This window comes from Trachypithecus francoisi, unplaced genomic scaffold (assembly GCF_009764315.1).
Source record: "Trachypithecus francoisi isolate TF-2019V2 unplaced genomic scaffold, Tfra_2.0 Lachesis_group6, whole genome shotgun sequence".
Classification (NCBI taxonomy): Eukaryota; Metazoa; Chordata; class Mammalia; order Primates; family Cercopithecidae; genus Trachypithecus; species Trachypithecus francoisi.
Window position 1 is genome coordinate 88571711 of NW_022681471.1, and position 21674 is coordinate 88593384.

The window sequence follows — 21674 nt, forward strand, 5'->3', positions numbered from 1 at the left end:
GTTGGAGTGCAATGGTGCCATCTCGGCTCACTGCAACCTCTGCCTCCCGGGTTCAAGCGATTCTCCTGCCTCAGCCTCCTGAGTAGCTGGGATTACAGGCGCCCACCACCACACCCAGCTAATGTTTGTATTTTTAGTAGAGATGGGCTTTTACCATGTTGGTCAGGCTGGTCTCAAACTCCTGACCTCAGGTGATCCGCCCACCTCCGCCTCCCGAAGTGTTGGGATTACAGGTGTGAGCCACTGTGCCCAGCCCATCTGACAATTTTCAAATGACTTCCACACATAGCATCTTATTTCACCCACCATACCACACCCTCATACGTATCTAACTGACTATCCTCATTTTAGCTTTATGGAACAGATGTGGAAAGGGAGGACTGTGTTATAGGCAGAAGTGACTGAGCCTCAGCCTGAATCAGGGTGAGCTGTTGTGGGCTCTGTTCTCTACGATACTTGGCCTGTGGCCCCCACACAACCCTGTCTTCTTGTATCCCTCCTCTGTCTCTCCTCTCTGAGCCTCCCTGCCTCCCAGTATCCAATGACTTCCTGCCACCGCTGTGGTTCTGCCTGGTCTCCTGGGGCTGGGATTCAAGGTCTAGAACTTTCCTTTCCTCCCGGCAGCTATAGCCTTCTCTCGTGGTCTTCCAGTTCTCTCTGCAACTAACTTTCAGGGCTGACAAACAAATAAGCCCTTTCATGTCTTTGTGGGATTGATAATACCTGAAAACATATGGCCTTTAAGACCAATTTTTGAATCTGGAGATAATGTTTTTGGGCCAGTGTAAAATTCTTATCCCATGACGTTAATTTCTGATGGTGAAACTCAGGCATTGTGGTTATAGATATGAAGCTGTATGATTGTGTGCATACCAAACCTTTTCTCTACCCAACAAACCTTTTCTTCAGATCTGCTTTGCATTTAAGAACACTTCATAGCACAATTAGTTGCCTACACTTTGGGGCAGGAAACAATTATACTATGTAGTTCAGTGGGAAGTAAAGGAGGGAGGGGCAAAGAGAGAAAGAGAGAAAGAGAGATTTAGAAAGGCAACTTTCCCCCCAAAGCTTCTCTTCATTGTCTGTAAATAGTGCAATTATAAATGCTAACATTATTTAATTAACTCGCAAATGGGAACCAAATGTAGCATCAGCGAATCGGCCAGTGAGAAGGTAGAGGTATTTTTGTGACTTCTCTCCATCAGGCTGTGTGATAGGGACAAGCCATTGGACTTCTCTGAGCTTGTTTCCTCATTTGAAAAATCAGAGCAATGATTCTAACTTCACTAGTGTTTGTGAAGATGAAGCGATATATGAAATGACATGCTTCACAACCTGTAAATTACTCTGGTAATATAGGGTATGCATCATATACATCAATAAATGAATGTGTCTTCTGTGGGCCCAGCTGGGGTATACCAAATGTACCATGAAGCCAGCTGCCCCAGCCAATCTCCTCACCAGTGGGCTGAGAGACCTCCCTCTGTTCTTCCCTCCCTTCAGGGATTAGCCTGACACTCACAGAGCTCCTGTAAGCCCCAAGGCTGTGCTTGCAGGCCTGCGGGCTGCAGTAGACCCTGTGTTCTGGGCCACTGCCCTGTGGAGGCCACGCTCATTGTTGGGAAGGCCAGGAGCGTCCCAATTCTTGGGAAAAAAATGTTAGAAATGTCTCTAGGAGCCTGTATGATGAACTGGTACAGCCCCCCTGGTGCTTTGCAGACATTGAAGGTCCTGTTTCACTTAATGGAAAGTTTGTGTGGGTGGAATTCTGTCCCCAGACTGAGGGACCCCACACCAACATGCAATTTACAGGGGTACATGTCCAGATGTCAAGGGAAAGCAGCCGTCCCTTCTGATCCCATGTTAGTGGGGTGCCTGAGAGACCCTGTGCCTGAGGCCCCAGTACTCCCATCCTGAGCCCTGGGTAAGCACCACACAAATATACAGGGTACAAATGAGAATAGACCCCCAAACTCCCTACTTTCATTTGAAACTCTTTGTAGCAGAGCTGAAAACTGTATATTGACCAGAACATCAGTGGCCTCAAGACTGTCACCATCTGAAACCAGCATTCTGTTCCTGCTGTTTCCCACCCTCCTGAATGAAATCTACAGGATACCCATGAAGGTAGATTTTAAGACACCAGGGCTCTCATCTAGGTGGCATAAGTGACAGATGGCCTTCCAGGTGTGGCTGTGGACACTGCAGTTGCTCAATGTCCTGTACAGCTCCCCATCTTCATCCAGTTCATCATGACCCACTGTAATCCTTTGCTTACAAGATATCTGAGAACAGGGGACAGAGTAGACTGGATTGCGCGGAACTTGGGAACTGCGGAAGTTTGTAGAAGAAACTGAATTGGGGACATATTGCATTTAATGTGATTTCAGGACATCTGAATGGGAACATCCAGGTAGCGATATAGGATGGGAGCTTGGAGAGAAACATAGTCCTGTCCTTGGGCTAATCATAGCCTGAGCATAAAGAATCTTGGAGAGAGCAGAGAATGAATGAAGAGACTTAAGGAACGCATTGATTTCAGGTTCAGAAGAGACCAATGTTAGCCCAGTGAACCAGCAAAGAGGGAATAGGTCCAAGCCTCCACCCAAGGTTTACTTCAGTTTTATTGAACCAGTGCCTACTAGATGTAGAACTACATTTCACTCTTGCCATGTAAATACCAATTACATTTTTTTCCAGTTATGATGAAGTTTAGAACAGTGTATTTTTAGAGTGTAATTTTGCTTTGACATCCCTATTTTTAATCTTTATTTTTATTTATTTGAGATAGAGTCTCGCTCTGTCGCCAGGCTGGAGTGCAGTGGCACAATCTTGGCTCACTGCAACCTCCGCCTCCCGGGTTCAAGCGATTCTCTTGTCTCAGCCTCCTGAGTAGCTGGGATTACAGGCTCGCGCCACTATGCTCAGCTAATTTTTGTATTTTTAATAGAGACAGGTTTCACCATGTTGGCCAGGCTGGTCTCGAACTCCTGACCTTAGGCGATCCACCTCCTCAGCCTCCCAAAGTGCTGGGATTACAGGCGTGAGCCACAGTGCCCGGCCTATTTTTATTTTATTTTATTATTTTTGTAGTTTGCTTTGACATCTCTATAACCTGCAAGTTTAACTTCCCTTTGGAAACTGCACAGGGCTTTTTTTTTTGTTGCAAAAAAATGTATTTGACTGCTTGAGTAAATTACAGTTTATCTGTTGTTAATAAGTATTAAATGAAACTGAACTCCTCCCCTTTCCTTTCAACTTTCCAAGAAAGTGCATATAACAGTCCATTTTTTTCTTCCATACCTAATACAAAATAAACACTATTCCTGCACTCTTGATCAAGAAGAAGCATTTACTCTTGTAAGGAGCATATGTACACTTGAATGAAAGTGACGTTTCTTATTGTATATACAAGAGCATTTACATTTTCTCTACTGAACGTTGTTCAAGATGCTATGCTTAGCAGCCTTGTGAAATTCTAGCACAAATTTTCTATCGTGAACATACCTATACGGCAAAATGTTACGTCTCAGTTCAACTACCAAAACAACAATTGTTTCTCTAAAGAATTCTGCGTGCTTATCACTGTGCAGAAATGTATCAATATTGAAGATGATGCATGTAAAAAGCACAATACAAATAGCAATTCAAAATGGAAATGGTTAAATCTACAAAACAAAAAAAGGTTGAATTTTTGAATAAAAATAAAAAAAAACCTGTCAAACAACCACACTGTTCAGTCTGTACTTTCAGTCCTTTCCTTAAATCTGTTTTGAAACATGAGACGTGTTTGCTGATAAAATTTCCAGTGGGATCAAAGTGTACATTTATATACACTTTATTAGAGATTTAATGCATCACCGAGGCATTGCGTCAACACCAGATTCATATTAAAGTGGATATAAAAAATAAGTTAATGCCAGATTACAACTTCCTAGCAGAGCAACTTGCAATTGCCATAAATATCACAGCAAGTTTACAGCACTCTAGTTAATTAGTATTTAGTCCCCAAACAGAAGACCAAAGTTAATACTTTCATTCCGTTTGCAAAGCAAGGTTATATCGCTAATAAATAAGCTTTCTTAGAACTCCAAAGTTGAACAAGGTACAAAAGAATGTCTTCATAATGTTGTAATTCATAGATCTGGGGAACCAGAAGGAAGGGGTATGGGGGCAAGGAGTAGGAGGCCACCATAGGTTGTATTCTGAACAGGAATGAATGCTATGTTTCCAGTCAGAGCCGCTTTAACTTGTCCTCCATGAAGCAGGTGAAGCGCAAGTTGGTTCTCTTCTGATTGCTTGCCATTTTCTCCAGTCTGGCCAGAGAAGCAGTGGGCTCTGACTTCTGGAGCTTCTCCAGATTTCCTGTCAGCCCACTAACAGGTGAGCTGTTTCCAATGTCAAGGCTTCCAGGAATTGGAGGATGCCACCATTCTGAATGACAGAGATCCCGTTGGCCTTCATTGTCAACCCGCTGGAATGCGGTGCTGCATTCTGAAGCTGGAAGGATCCCCACTTCCTGATCTTGCCACCAAATCCTTATGGAGCATTTCTGGGAACTTGATGGGATTGCCTCCTAGAAATGTCATGGGCCCATCCCCAGAGAGCTGCCTACCCTGTCACGCAGGGGTGTTATTCCACATGTGAGTGCCCATGTGTACCTTTTGTACCTTTTGTCGTGAAAGCTCTTCCACAAATAGTGCAAGCAAAGGGTTTCTCTCCAGTGTGAGTTCTGCAGGGCACTCAACGCGGAGGAGATTTTGCCACGTGTGTTGCAGTAGTGCTACTTAGGAGTTCTCCCCGGCAGAGCCAAGAGCAGAACTGGGGATGTGGCAGAGAAAGACAGAGGCCCAGAAGGGATGTGACTGGTGGGGGTGTCCTTACTGTCCTGAGGAGAAATATGCACAAAGCCATTGATCTCCGTTTTGCTGAGAGATGACAACGAGTTGGCGGGAATCACCACAGAGTTCTGATTGGGGCCAAGGTTGGAACTGGGCTCAAAGAGCTGTGATGGTAGATCTTGCATCTGATGTGCCAACACATGCTGCTTCAAATGACCCTTTGTGGAAAAGCCACAATTGCAAACTGCAAATAAATGGTCTCTCTTTTGTATGATTTCTATACTGAATGTCCAAGGCACTCTGTCAAGCAAATATTTTGCCACAAATGCTGCAAGTAGTGTTTCTAAATTTACCCTGGTCTCCGAAAGCGAAGAGGATCCCCAAAGAATCTTCCTTGATGATTTTCTCTATGTGACTAGATGTCAGATCCAAAGCCCCGTCATTCACTGGAATGAAAGACAAACCATTGGCAAATTTGCCTGGGATCACTCTCTGTGGTTTCTCCTCTTCGCTGGGTGACTTATGGAACTCCTGGGTGCTGTTGGATGGGAACAGAGCCTGCATGGAAGACGTAGACTCTGAGATGGCTGGGTTGCCAGCACTTTGGCTCTCCATGTCATCACCCACTGAGGCTGAATCGTTGATCAGGACATCATCCTGGATGGACCCATTCTCCACTGACTTCAGGCTGGTCCGCAGCTGCTCCACTAGGCCAGCATTCATCATCTTCATCTGATTGTCCAAAGAAGTGATGCTCAACATTTCTAGGGGCAAAGGTGAAGAAGATAAGCTGTCTTGGGAGTTTTCTGCAGACATGGGCATATCAGGGAAGCTGCCCTCAGACAGTCTTCCATTTTTTCATTGGAGAGTTTGTCTAGGTCATCAACATTTTTCTCATTGAAGGAGCCTGTGTCAGACTCCATGGACTCGGAGTAACTGTTGGGGATTGGGGTGTTGGAGACCTGGCCTCCCATATGCATTCGAGTGTGCTGCTGCAGGATGACAGCGTTCGTCTGTCAACTTCTGGTAGATGGGGCAGGAATGCTGGGCTCTGAGCAGGGGCACAGTACGATGGATCCTGTAGTGGGTTTTAAGATTCCTTTTTGTGATGAAAACCTGGCCACAGATCTTACACGTAAAAGGCCCCTCCCTAATGTGTGTCCGATAGTGCATTTACAAGGCACTCTGACAGCTGAGAACTGGGTGGCAGACGATGCACTCACTGGGGTCAGTGGCCTTTTGTCAATGTTTTCTACCAGTTGCTGAAGCTTGGATGTCTCTGATGCCTGGGCTGAGTCCAAGAGTCCCCCAAAAGGAAACTTGGCCTTGAACTGCTTGTACATGAGTGGCAACAAAGGGTTGGTGAAGGTGGTGGTGCTTCCCCAGGGGCCCCCAGTCTGCTGCCTGGGAGCTCAGGGCACTACTGCTCACCGTTAGGTCACTACTGAGTTGGTGACCACACCGCTCTTTGCTTTTGCCACTGGAGGATGGCAGAGTGGACCCTTCAGCTTCCTCCGGGAGCCCACCTAGGTTTCTTGTGGCCTGCTCGGCGACCCTGGAGTCACTTTTGACTAAACCTGTGGGACTGGTGGCAGAATGACTAATAGGGATGGGGGCTGGCTCTTCTGTCTTGATGAAGAGTATGAGGCTTGGGAGGGTTGGGGGCAATGGAAGGCTGACTGAAGTGGTCAGAGTAACCAGGACTTGTATGGTGTCTAACCGGCTGGTGACTGGCTTCTCTGGAGGGATGGATATGCCGTATGGGATGTGGGTACTCATGGGGATATTGTCCAAATGCTCAGGCACAGGATAAGGGTTCATCTGGGTATGAGTGTATTTCTCTTTGTGGCACTGAAAGTGGACTTTCAGATTCTTCTTGGTGGAGAACCCATTCCCACAGATGTTGTACTTGAACGGCCTCTTTCCAGTTTGGGAATGCAAGTGGATCTATAAGACACTTGTCACTCTCAAAGACCTTTGTGCAGAATCTGCACTTGTGTTTGAAGAATGCTTCATTGGAAGTACTTTTCACTTCAAAGGCAGTGACATTTGGTGGCTTGCTTTTTCTTTGCTGGGCCAAGGCAGACAAGGAGTCTAAATCCTCTGTAGTTGTTCTGATGTCGGGCAAAGGGCTGGGGAAAACCGAGTTAGCGGGGACCAACTGATGTAGAAGTGGATTAGATGCAGGACTTAACAAACTGCTTATTGCGAAAGCTGGTGAGGATGATGATGAGACTGCTGGGTTACTGACATGGAGACCGCAGTGCTTGAAGCCACTTTTTCCAAGGACAGGGTGGTAACTGACACCACCAATATGTTCATATTGGGAGAAAGGCCACTGTTGGATGGAATGATGGTGTTGCCAGAACTACTCTGAAGTAGCTGGATTAGGGGTAACTGTTTCACACCACTAAGGCTGGCAGATTGGCTGATGAGGCTCTGTGCCATTCCAGCTGCTGCTGCCAGCTGCTGAGATAAATGGGACTTTAGCATGGACAAGGGGTTGGCAGATGTTTGTAAAGTACCTTGAGAAGGACGAGAAGATGCTGGCAAGTCTGCATTCTGAGAAGCCAACAGCAATATTTGGTGACAAATCTATTCGATCAGTTGCAACTAGTGGACCTGCTGCTGCTGCAGACCTAGGAGCTGTTCCATGAGGGCTGGGACGGCCAGCTTGCTCCCGGAAGCCCCGCTGCACCTCGCTTTCTGGGAGAACTGGGACCCACCACCTTGGTGCTCTGGAGGTTCTACATGATGACGTTGCTGTTGATCATGGAGAAGTTGCCCAGTGTTGTCAGGTCCCCGAGTTGAGGTAGAGAGGCTGTGATCGCTGAGGTACCTGTGAGGGGAGCTGCTGCTGCTGCCACTTGGGGCAATACTGCTGTGGCTGCGGCTGGAAGTGCTGCTGCCACTTTTGTTAGCTACCGGGGCCTCCACCTCCATGGACTCTTCCCTGTTGAGTCTGTTGTGTTCTTAAAGGTCGCTGCAGTCCACTTGATCTGTTTTGTTAACTGTTTCATTCATTTGTTCATCAGGATTATTGGGAGGGACTCTGGGGGAGAAGGTTTCGGGTGGGGAGGCTGGATTTTCATTTACAAATAAAACTAATTGAATAGTACAGTTCTTCTTGTGGAGCAGAAGATGTGATAATTCGAAGAACTTGGCACAGCACCAGCCACAGACGTGGGTGTCCTTGCTCTTAGTGGGGAGACTCGATTGACCCTTTTCCGTGTCTCCACAGAGTCAAGTGAATCTCATGCCTTGGCCTCCCCAGTAGTTGGGACTACAGGCGCCTACCACCACGCCCTGCTAATTTTTGTATTTTTAGTAAAGAGGAGGCTTCACCACGTTGGCCAGGCTGGTCTTGAACTCCTGACCTCAAGTGATCCACCCGCCTTGGCCTCCCAAAGTTCTGGGATTATAGGCGTGAGCCACTGTGCCTGGCCTGCATAGTACTTTTTATTTAATCTTGTCAGCCTAATTTTTTTCTACGACTTTATTGAGTTATAATTGTTATTCAGTAGACTACACATATTTAAAGTGTAGATAATATGATGATTGTTGGCATATGCATGCACCCATGAAACCATCACAAGAATCAAGATAGTGAACATATGCATCACCTCCAAAAGTCTCCTCATGTCCCTTTGTCATCCCTCTATCCCATCCCTTCCTCCTACCTTCCCATCCCCTTGCAACCACTGACTGCTTTCTGTTTGTATGGCCTAGAATTTTATAAAAATGGAACCATACAGTATATACTCTTTTTCATCTGGCTTCATTCATGTAGTGTAATTATTTTGAGATTCATTCATGATGTTGTTGCCAAACACTAAATGTTCGGCATAGGTCCAGTTGCTCATCACACAGAAAGCCAATCACTGAGACAAGTGTTGCCCAGGAAAAAAGGCTTTATTGCAGGTGATGTCAACAAAGAGATGAGAGACAAGTCGGAAATCTGTCCCTTCAACTGACTAAAGTTATGGGTTTATATAGCGGAAAGGAAAACAGGAATCAGAGAGGTTAAGGAAGAGGAGTTGGTCACGGGCAGCAGGTTGTGTTGATCTCAAAAGCCCCAGCCCCACTGACACCATCTAGGGGCCTATTGGTCAGTCTCCTGAGAAAGGAACTCAGACAAGACAAACGTAAGTTTCTAAAGCTTCGTTTTACGGGAAACTTGGGCTGGTTTCAAGGTTTCTTTAATGTGCTAACTTTATAGCCCCATCTAGTAAGTCTGAAATTTCCAATTTATACTCTCATTCTTTTGGCTAAAGTCTCTGATAGCTTTTATAATACATGCCCTCTCGAGAAAGGTAAAATGTAGACATGATCAGACATGTACACTTTCAGGTGAAGATCTTGTCAGAATTGTTTTTGTGAGAATAGGTTTTGAAGTCTGGTAGGACTAAGTTAGAAAGAACAATGCCTCTAGCATCTGACAGGTGTCCTTGACAGAAACCAATAAAGCAGCCAAAGGAGGGTCTAACTTCTGAAAACAAATGTTTCAGAACTCCCAATGTTGTAGAGAGCTGGCCCTCTACAGGGCTTTTCTCCATGAACTTCAACTTCCCTGTCACAAAAATCTCTCCATAAACACTCAGCTTCCTTTGGATCTGGGCTGTAAATACTTGCCTGGACTCAAGGATCCCCTAACTTTATAATGTACCTTTTATGTAAATACATGTTGACTTGCTGGTTTGTGTAAGCATTGCATGTAAGTTCTCTTTTTAAAGCATATTAAATCTTATAGAATATAAAATATAAATGTTTCTCTACTTTCTAAAATAAGACACTCTATTTAGAATGTTAAGATAGCCCCTGCCTGTTATGTAGAACCATAAGTATCTTGAAAAATTAATTGTTTGTCACATATTTTTAAGAGCTCTGACTGTAATCCTGAAGTAGTTTCTAATGACTGCGAGAGAAGAGGAGCTGATTGCTGCTACAAACACATGGACACCAGGATTCACACGTCCTAGTGGCCACGTTAGCCTTGAGAAGTCAATTATGAAAGATGTGAAACAACTCCAGAGTTCTACAGGTGTATAGGGGATGAGGGTAGGTAGCAAATGCCATAAAAGAGCAACAACCCTGATAAAAAGAATAGGAACAGGCTGGGTGCAGTGGCTCCTAGTACTTTGGGAGGTCAAGACAGAAGGATCACTTGAGCCCAGGAGTTTGAGACCAGCCTGGGTAAAGCGAGACTCTTTCTCTACAAAAAATAGAAAAAATGTGTAAGGCATGGCGGCATGTGCCTGTGGTCCCAGCTACTTGGGAGGTTAAGGTGGAAGGATTGATTGAGCCTGGGTGGTTGAGTATGCATCAAACTGTGATCATGCCACTGAACTGCAGCCTGGATGACAGAGAGACCCTGTCTTAAAATGAATAAATAAAGTAAAAAGAAAAAATTGGGAACAATCTTTATTTTAAAGCATTATACCCTGGAACAGGGTTTCTCAACCTCAACTCTATTGACATTTGGGCCAGATGATCCTTTGTTGTGGGGGCTGCCTGTGTATTGTAGGATGTTTCAGCAGCATCCCTGACCTCTACCTACCATAAGCCAGTAATCCTTTCCCCAGTTGTGACAATCAAAAATGTCTCTAGGCTGGGCGTGGTGGCTCACACCTGCAATCCCAGCACTTTGGGAGGCTGAGGTGGGCGGATCACTTGAGGTCAAGGAGTTTGAGACCAGCCTGACCAACCTGGTGAAACCCTGTCTCTAGTAAAAATACAAAAATTAACCAGATGTGGTGGCATACTCCTGTCATCCCAGCTACTTGGGAGGCTGAGGCAGGAGAATCGCTTGAACCTGGGAGGTGGAGGTTACAGTGAGCTGAGATCGTGCCATTGCATTCCAGCCTGGGCAACGAGAGCAAAACTCCACCTCAAAAAAAAAAAAAAAGTCTCTAGATGGCCGGGCACAGTGGCTCACACCTGTAAACCTAGCACTTTGGATTGCTAGAGCCCAGGGAGGATTGCCTGAACCCAGGAGTTCGAGGCCACCCTGGGCAACATAGTGAGCCTTCGTCTCTATTTAAAAAAAAAAAAAAAATAGTCTCTAGACGTTGCTGAATTCCCCTGGGGGACAAAATTTCCATTGCCCTCGAGTAAGATATTCTAATATACATTTATTACAAAAAATCTCAGTTTTCTTGAGATATAATTTACATGCCATACAATTCACCCTTTTAAAGTGTGCAATTCAGTGGTTTCTAATGTATTTACAGGTTGGGCAACCGTTGCCACAGTCTAATTTTAGGACATTTTTGCCCTCCCTAAAACAAACCCTGTGCCCATTAGCAGTCCCTCCCCATCACCCCAACCCCTGCAACCACTAATTTATTTTCTATCTCTATGGATTTGTCTATTCTGGATATTTCATATAAATGAAATAATACAATACGTTGTCTTTTGCGACTAGCCTCACTCACATAGCATAATGCTTTCTTTTTTTTTTTTGAGACGGAGTCTCGCTCTGTCGCCCAGGCTGGAGTGCAGTGGCCGGATCTCAGCTCACTGCAAGCTCCGCCTCCCGGGTTCACGCCATTCTCCTGCCTCAGCCTCCGGAGTAGCTGGGACTACAGGCGCCCGCCACCGCGCCCGGCTAGTTTTTTGTATTTTTTTTAGTAGAGACGGGGTTTCACCGTGTTAGCCAGGATGGTCTCGATCTCCTGACCTCGTGATCCGCCCGTCTCGGCCTCCCAAAGTGCTGGGATTACAGGCTTGAGCCACCGCGCCCGGCCCAGCATAATGCTTTCAAGGTTCACTCACTTTTAGCATGTATGAGTACTTTATTCCTTTTTATAACAATAATATTCCACTGCATGGATAAACCACATTTTGTCTATCCAGTCATCAGTTGGCGAACACGTGGTTGTATCCATCTTTTGGCTATTATGAGTAATGCTGCTATGAACATTCAAATACAAGTTTTTGTGCAGACATATTTTCATTTCTCTTGAATGAAAGGAATAGCGTTTCTGGGGCATATAAAACACTTTTTAAACAGCAAGTTCTTCTTTTCAAGATACATCTTATAGCAAACCCCCAAATACAAGATACATCACAGTGGAGTGTTTGAAGTGAGGTTAGCTGAGCTCCAGAGCCCTGCCTGGGCTGCCATTTGACAGCCCTGGTGGCCTTGAGATGTCTCCACAAAACACCTTCCAACAAAAAAAAAATTTTTGAGACAGGATCTGGTTCTGTCACCCAGGCTGGAGTGCGGAGGCATGATCTCGGATCACTGTAACCTCCGCCTCCCAGGTTCAAGTGATCCTCCCACCTCAGCCTCCCGAGTAGCAGGGACTACAGGTGCATGCCACCATTCCCAGCTAATTTTTGTATTTTTTTGTAGAGACGGTTTTGCCACAGTGTCCCGGCTGGTCTCAAACTCCTGGGCTCAAGTACTCGGTCTGCCTCAGCCTCCCAAAGTGCTGGGATTACAGGCGTGAGCCACTGCGCCTGGCCGGATCTTCCTTTTTTTTTTTTTTGGAGACCAAGTTTCACTCTTGTTGCCTAGGCTGGAGTGCAATGGTGCACTCTCAGTTCACTACAACCTCCGCCTCCCGGGTTCAAGCAATTCTCCTGCCTCAACCTCCCAAGTAGCTGGGATTACAGGAATGCGCCACCACGACTGGCTAATTTTGTATTTTTAGTAGAGACGGGGTTTCTCTATGTTGGTCAGGCTGGTCTCGTACTCCCAACCTCAGGTGATCCACCCGCCTTGGCCTCCGAAATGCTGGGATTATAGGCGTGAGCCACCATGCCCGGTGCGGATCTTACTTTTATCTCCTCACTCCATGATAACCGTGCAGTTTATCATGGGTTCCCCTGCAGTCTCCTACTTATCTCTTTTTCTCTGGCCTATGCAGCCTGCCCCAGCCAAGCTAAACTTTAGAACTGCATTGCTATGATTTGTTCTCTTCCTTTCTGTCAACATAAATTCAGATTCACTTAGTTTCTTCATTCATTCATCAGACATTTACTATAACCAGGATTTACTATGCTGGGAGCTGCGGGAGTTCCAGATATACAGGGAGGAGTTCCTGTCTTTCATTTAGACATAAGACAGTTACAGAATGCCCATCTTAGAAGATGGTATGTGCTAACAGCCGTTTGAAGGGTACAAGCACAAAAATAGCTAGAGATGTCTTCATGTGAGATTGGGGATGACTTTGTAAATGGGACAGCACTGAAAAACTGGCAGGAATTCTTTATATAGAGGTGGTATTAGGGCATCTGGTGGAGAGGGTGGCATAAGCAAGGTCACGGAAATAGGAAAACACAGATGATATTCTGGCAATTATGAGTCAAATAATTAAAGCAGGTGAGTAATGAGACAAAGTAGTATAGTTACATAGACCAATGAGAATGGAAGGATTTGAAAGCCTGCCCAAGGGGTTCAAACAAGTGAAGTGTTTGAAGGAATGACTGCTGCAATCCAACCTAGAGTTTCTCTGATATTGTCGTTCCGCACCCTGGCCCACTGTTAGGAGATGCTATGATTCGGTAAAAAGGTTTTAACCAGAGGGAACTCCCTTCATGATTTCTTCTGGTTACTTTACCTCTCAGGCCTGATTTTCCGTGACAATAAATCAAAGGAGACTGGACAATGATCTTTCCGGCATCTCTATTCCTGAATGAAGCATGGACCAGGAAGTCCTGCTGCTTTTTGAAGAGTTGGGGATGAGTTGGGCTAAGGATTGTGGGAAGATGACAAGGATCATTTGTGAGATTTCCATGGAGAAATGAGTCATATTTGGAAACATCGGAAAATAAGAAAATCTTTGTCTGTAATCTATCCAGCTTCCTTCTTCTGTATCTCTTTCCTTTTAGTGGCTTCCTCTCCACCTTAAATCTAGAAGGTTGTAAAATGGTTTGGGGATGAAGCACAGATGCTTTGCCTTATGTTTCTATCCCTAGTACATAGCACAGTGCCTGATTCATGGACTGTCAGTAAGACTCTGCTAAATAAATAATTTCTTCCAACCCCCAACAAAACCTACTCTCAGGGAGAAAATATGTAAGCAAATTCATACTAAGTATAAATGGCTGATAACCATTTAAATTGTGATCCGTATACTAAGAGGAATTTTTCTTATAAGGAATGGAATAGCCCTTTGCTAAAATCAAAACCCATTTCTAATAGTGGCATACATAGAACTAGGGGAGGCTTCAGGTTGGCAGCAGTGATATTTCCAGCTGGAATCTCAGCCACTATTAGTCCCTCTTATCCTAAAGGGGCTTCTCAATTCCCACCTAGAGGCTAAGCCTTGCCTCATTCTCTGCAATAGATGCTGTCTGTTCTTAGCAGAAATTTCTGGAGCCCTGTTTTAACATTCTGAAGCTCAATGTTGGGCTCTGCTTGCTTCAAAATTGGTTCTGGGCATTATTTATAGCTCATTTCACAGAACTGGGCTTCTGTTTGGTTTCTCCAGCCTGGGTATATGCCATGACAACAGGTCCACTCCGCTGGACACTCTCAGATAAGAGTTCTGTGCTTATCTCTTTCTAGTATATCTTAACACCTTTCTCCCATCTGACTGTGCATGGAGTCAACTTTTACCTTTGATATCTAGCCCAGTACCCATCACTTTTCTCCCTCTTGTAAGATGACCGTGCTGCTGACTCCCAACCTGCTTAGACTTCCAAGAATCAGCAGCCAATGTGTAGCCTGCCACTGATACCCTGTCTCCCTACCCTGAGAACCAGCCAGAATTCCTGGCACTTCAAATTGGAACTTCCCCTGCCCCCCTCAGCCAAATTACGTAAACTACTGACCTAGACTGCCCTCTGCTATTTGCTTCCAGAGCCCCTGGGCATTACATTTGTCCTCTCGAAAGGGAATGCCTCTGCATTTGAAGTTGAGTCAGCTGTCCTGTGATAAGGGCTTAGTGGGTCTACTTCTAAGCCCTGGCTTTTTCTTAATTGAACTGACCTTGCTATGGCCTGGAAGATAGCAAGCAAGCATTTATCTGGAGCACCTGATATCAGACCCTGGAGCTAATTATCCATCCTGCTAGGTTATAAGGAAAGCTTCACGGCTAACATCTTCTTGTGGGAGTCACCCAGGCAACTGAGGCTGCCTTGTTGCCACAAGATAACCTTCCATATAGATATTTTTCTCCAGTTAGACATCCTTTATTCAGCTTGGGGGTTGCATTTGTCTAAAATTTTCTTCCTTGGCATATCGGATAGTTGACCTAACTACCTACCATGGTCTTCCACCTGCCTTCTTGTATTAAAACCTGTTGCATTTGTCCTAGGCAGAAATGAATTTCATTGATAGAGGGACCATATATCTGCACTGAGTGGATAGATTCCTTTATGGTGTAATTCCAGGGATTCACAGAAAGTATCTACTCCCAAATATGTCTCCCACATGATGATGTGTGTCATCATTATTTCCATCCAATCTCTCCAATACGTGGGCCTCAACTTCTACTTGTTTTCAAAGACTCAGAGTGACTTGGAGAGAAGGACACAGCAATGAGGAAGAAAATATAGTTAGTAATTATGATTACTTCTTTTGGATCCTTCCTATTATACACCAAGGTATATAATATGAATTTAAATGAATTTATTGGCTTACACAAATGGGAAGTGCAGGGTTCTATGCATTGGGGGCGCAGCTGGATCCAGGGGCTCAAATAGCTTCATCAGTGCTCCCCCATGATGTCTTCCCTGGTATGCAAAAAAGGTCCCAGGGAGGGCTCTGATTAGCTGATTTGTGTGATGTACCCCCCTTTCATCCAAACACTCTGCTTAAGAGGATGATAGATGCTGATTGGCTAGCCTAAACCACAGGAGGCCCAGCCCAGTGGTCAGGAGGGGCAAATAGTTTCACTCTAAACAAACTACAAGGATATTGGGTTTTCTGCAGGATAAAGGGGTTCTTTTACCAGAGAAGGGCAAATAGACGCTGAAATGGAAACAATCAGATGTCTATTTTAAGGGTCAGGGGGATAAAGGGGCTGTACTGCATATTTGCCTAGACCTCACTTTGGGTTATCCATTGCTCACTTCAGTATCCCTTTTTAAAACATAAAGGTGGGAGTGGGGCTAAGGAATCATGCTGAGTCTTAACTCAGCGTGAAAGGATTTGTTCAAAATGTTCTATTCCCACTGACCCAGGCCATAGAACACTTTGGAAAACAAGTCTGGAAGCCTAAAATGTGAGGGTCCTATAAAATAGCACAAAGAACGGCACAAAGAGGGGTACCAAGAACAGGGGAGATATCCCTGGTCTATCCTATAGCATGGTCCTGGGCCAAGAGTCAGCCTGAGGATTTGCACATCAGCACATAAATGGACCCTAGGTTCTGGTATTCATCTTGAGCAGCTTGGAGTTCAAGATGAGGCTCCTTTCCCACCCCTCCCCTCCCCTACTCTCCTCTCCTCTCCTTTCCCCTCCCTTCCTTTCCCCTGAGCACCATTTCACCCCAGGAACTGTTCACAGCTCCTTCCTCAGAAGTCTTCTCTCTCTTCAGATAAGATGGCTTTGTCTTCTTCGCCTTACAGACAGACTCCAAGGACAGTGACACATACACATTCAGACAGAATTCATGATCACATTTTGACGAGAGATGCCATTTTATCTAAAAGCACAGTCCATGTGCCAATCTAAGGGCAGAAATTAAACCCTAAAACAACACACATTACAAGTCAATAGTATCATTAGAAAGGACTATCATTAAAACGTTTGTGTATTGTGGCTTAAATTCAATCATGGTAGGAAATTTGAGCTGTTTCTGAGAGATAAGTCTTGCATAAACAGAAACTGAATGCTCTCTTCTTTTCCCACCAGCAGCCTCATCACCACTAGTTTCTAAGAGCCAGCACGTCCTTAGCTCCACTGAACTATGGCTATGATTACTTCAGGGTTTTACACTGATGGTATCCTTTCTACTCCTTGAAAATTATGTTTGCCATAATTACCTCTCTTGGGTCTTTTTCTTAAGACCAACGACTTTGCTATTAGTGTTGAAGGAAGGGGCCAGCACTCCTAAGCATCCATCCACTTGTAAGCAAGTATGTCCATCCAGGCTACTGTTAATAGCTTTTGTTTCAGAGCTTTTTGCTTTATTTCACAAGCACTCTTTTCTTGTTTCCTGCATAGGATCTCCTCATGACCAGGTTCTATAAAACTCAAGAGCAACTTGAGTGTAAGAAACGTTGCTCACCAGAACATCTTTCCTACTCATGATGATGCTCCTGTTTCCCTTTCATCAGCCCCTCATTGTTGATCTTCATAGACAAACTCTTGTCCCCTCCCCAAATTCTGTGTGGCTTGGTGTTTGACCCCAGTAGATGAGGTAACTGTGTGTGTCAGCAATTAGACTGCCATCCCTGACCCCTGGCATTCAGTTGTAACAGTAATCTCTGTCTCCAAATGGGATTTCTCCTGCCTTGATGTTGGGCATTTCAGATGTACCCCAAAGAAAAATGGGGTGATGTTTGTTGTGTGCTTCTGTCTGTTTGGCACAGGCCCTGTTTCTCGGTGACTCCCAAAGCTTTGTGTCTTTGGAGCAAAAGTCCAGACTGGCAGAAGGAGCCTGTTGAGTGCTGAAGAATTTAGAGACATGCATCTCCAGTTCAGTTGCTTTTCTGTCAAAATCTCAGTCCCTAAATCTCTCAGAAATCCCAAACTGCTCCAATCATCCAAGCTTGCAATTTGGATACTTTTTAATGCTATGCTTTTTACGCTATGAAAACCAAGTGTGTCAGAATGTGTCATTTTTATGTGGGTTCACTGAATGCTTTTGCACTACATCATTTATTGTCATGCATCTGTAGGCTTATAGTCTACTTAAAACATTTTTATTTTACAATAATTTGTATTCATTTGCTTTCCAACCTGCTTATTCCAGTTCAGGGTGGTAGGTGGCCAGAGCCTATCCTGGCAGCTCAAGGGGCAAGGTAGGAACCCATCCTGGCCAGGATGCCATTCCATTGTAGGGCGCACTTGTACAGACACTCACACTCACTTAGACCGGTACCATGTAGACACACCCATTCACCTAATGTGCACAGCTTTGGGATATGGGAGAAAACTGGAGTAACTGGAGAAAACCCATACAGACATGGGTAAATCTGCAAACTCCACAGAGACAATAGACCTGCTGGGAATTGATTTTTTTCCCTGATCAAGGTAATAATAAAATAATGTTGAAACAAATGACATTTTTCGAGCACTTCTGTAATGCTAACTGAAAAATAGTTGAACTCAACTTTATAAATATTGACTATAGGTTTGTTATTGTTGTTTTAAAAGAAGCCCAAGCAACAGTAAAGCTAAGGAGAGATTATTCAGTTTTGTTACATGGGAGGGAGAGAAGTTAATTTCTGTTGCTTTGGTGTTTTGTATTTATCTCTCATTACAAAATTGGATAAAAACACAGTTTTAAAGGCTGCACTATATATTGTCATTTATCAAGGACAGGAAAAAGTTAAACCCATACATCTCCATTATGTGCTTCTGAAAGCTGTGCAAATCTTGAACACAAGCTGGAACATCACAGAAACCATATCTCAGAGCTGTACAAATTTCGTGCTGATTATACAGAGAAAGAGCATGTGATTACCAAGAGCCTTGAGTGGATGTAGGAGAAAATAATGTTGGGTTAGCTATCTGGTTGGTTTATCTGATGCCAGAACTTTATCTATTTGAGTCTGATGCTTTGACTGTTTGGGTTTGGTTGGTTTTTTTTTGGAAGGGAGAGAGGCCAGTATGGTATAGAGGAAGGAGGCAACGTGTTGGTGGATTTCCCACATTAATCAAGCCAATACCACATTTCAACATCATAAGCTTCCTTTTTCTTATGGTCTGATCCTTCTTGCCCCATAAGCTTGGCATCCTCTAATGGTTATTTTACTATGTTATCCATCTCTAATAGCAAAAATAATCTAAGTAAAATATAGCCTCAAATGTGAGGCTATTTTCTTCTAAGGAGCTAGATGCTCTTAAGGGTTATAGACACAGACTTTATTTCATTTAATAGCGATGATTTTTCTTTTCATCCTTGTGCCTGTATTAAGTGTTGCAGGACAGGGAAGCTCCCTGCCAAAATTGGGGCTTAGCCCCTGAGGGCTCTTGGCTTTGCCCAGGAAGGAATTCAAGGGCCAAGTGGTGGTGTTGGATGGCAATCTTCTATTGAGTGTTATTGCTCCTTGCCTAGCAGGGCTAACTCACAGGCAGTGTGGTCCAGAGTCAGCAACTAAGGGGCTCTTGGCAACTGCATTAATACTCATGTAAATCCACTTTCAATCACATGCAAATTAAGAGGTCAGTCAATGCAAATGAGGGGCAGGTTATTTAGACCTTTCTAAGAAAAGGGTGGTAACTTCCAAGCCATTGTTATGGAAAGAGGTGGTGACGTGACTTCTGGGTCACTGCCGTGGCATTTGTAAACTGTCATGGTGCTAGTGGGAGTGTCTTATGCCACTGAGCAATGACAGCAACTAAAGATCACTTTTGCCTTCTGCTGGTTCCTGCTCGTTTCTTCACTTTATCCCATCTGGACCAGATCCTGTTTTGGTCAGCAGGGTTTTGACCAGAAAACAAGTCCTGCTGGTTGGCTACCTCATAAGCAGGGCGCAAAATCTAGTGAGTCCCACCATGATTTGCCTCTTTGCAGCAGCCGAGATACCTGAGTCTCTGTACTTTGACATCAGATTCCGCTTACATAAGGCAGTTCTGAAAAGTCAGAGGGTAGTGGGCCTGGGTCAACACTATCTGCTTTCATCAGTCACATGCCTGAGACCCAGAGTGGGGAGATTCACACTGCCACCATTCAGGCATGTACAGAAAGCTTCATTAGCATATGCTCCTTGAGTACAGGAAAGAATGGGGCAGGGACACTCATGAGTCTTTAAAACATTCTTTTTTTCTAATTTTTCATTTTTATGCACACATAATAGGTGTATATACTTATGGGGTACATGTGATGTTTTGATGAAGGCATACTATGTATAATAATCACATCAAGGTAATTGGGGTATCCATCACTTCAAGCATTTATCATATCTTTGTGTTAGGAACATTCTAATCCAACTCTTTTAGCTATTTTAAAATATAAAAGAAATTATTGTTGACTATAGTCACCCTGTTGTGCTATTAAATGCTAGATCTTTTTCATTGTAACTATACTCTTATACCCTCATCCCCACATTATCCCCCCCCGCCCACTTTCTCCCCTATCCCTGCTACCCTTCCCCGCCTCCAGCAACAATCATTCTACTATCTCCTTGAGTTCAATTGTTTTAGCTTTTAGCTCCCATGTATGAGTGAGAACATGTGGCATTTGTCTTTCAGTGCCTGGCTTATGGTGCTTAACATAATGGCCTCCAGTTCTATCCATGTTATTGCAAATGACAAGATTTCATTCTTTTTTATGGTTGAATAATATTCCATTATGTGTATTTACCACATTTTCTTTATCCCTTCATCTGTTGATGGACACTTAGGTTGGTTTCAAATCCTGGCTATTGTGAATAGTGCTGCAATAAACATGAGAATGCAGCTATCTCTTTGATATACTGATTTCCTTTCTTTTGGGAATATATCTAGCAGTGGTATTACTGGATCATATGGTTGCTCTCTGTTAATTTCTGAGGAACTCCCAAACCTTTCTCCATAGTGATTTTACTAATTCATATTGCCACCAACAGTGTACGAGGGTTGCCTTTTCTGTACATCCCAGCCAGCATTCATTATTGCCTGTCTTTTGGATAAAAGCCATTTTAACTGAGGAGAGATGATATCTCATTTTAGTTTTGATTTGCATTTCTCTGATGATCAATGATGTTGAGTACCTTTTCATATACCTGTTTGTCATTCGTAGGTCTTCTTTTCAGAAATGTCTATTGAGATCTTTTGCCCATTTTAAGGTCAGATTATTAGATTTTTTTCCTGTTGAGTTGTTTGAGCTACTTATATATTCTGGTTATTGACAACTTGTCAGATGGGTAGTTTGCAAATGTTTTCTCCCATTCTGTGGGTTGTTTCTTCACTTTGTTGATTGTTTCCTTTGCTGTGCAGAAGCTTTTGAACTTGTTTTGATCCCATTATCCATTTTTTGATTGGGATGGTTGTGCATTTGAAGTATTACTGAAGCAATCTTTGTCCACACCAATGCTCTGGAGAGTTTTCCCAATGTTTTCTAGTAGTAGTTTCATAGTTTGAGGTCTTAGATTTAAGTCTTTAATCCATCTTGAGTTGATTTTTATAATGGCAAGAGATAGGGGCCTAGTTTCATTCTTTGCATATGGATATCCAGTTTTCCCAGAACCGTTTATTGAAGGGACTGTCTTTTCCCCAATGTATGTTCTTGGTACCTTTGTTGAAAATTAGTTCACTGAAGATGTGTGGATTTATTTCTGGGTTCTCTATTCTGTTCTATTTCTACCATTTTAAGAAAACTGCATTAGTGTGTGTGTGTGTGTGTGTGTGTGTGTGTAGTTCTGTGCCACTATCACAATCAAGATATAGAACTGGCTCATCACCACACAAGAATCCCTTCATGTTATCTCTTTTTATTCATTCCCCAACTCTTTTCTAGAGTCGCCACACAATTTTTCATTCCTATCGGCAACACATCCTTCTGTGCATCCTCACCAACATTTGGTATTATCACTTTTTAACTGTTCTAATAGGTGCATAATGATAGCTCCTCGTGCTCTTATTTTACATTTCTCTAATGGCTACTGATGTTGAACATCCTTTCATGTGCTCATTTGCCATTCACATCTTCTCTTTGGTGAAATATGTTCATGTCTTTTGCCCAGTTTCTAGTTGGATTGTTTGCTTCTTTATTGTTGAGTTCTGAGAGT

At 43.9% G+C, this 21674-nt stretch overlaps 1 pseudogene; it reads right to left on the reverse strand.

Moving 5' to 3' along the window:
• Window positions 1-4234: 4234 nt before the first annotated feature.
• On the reverse strand, window positions 4235-8066 carry LOC117077783 (annotated as a pseudogene).
• Between the last annotated feature and the right edge of the window lie 13608 nt (window positions 8067-21674).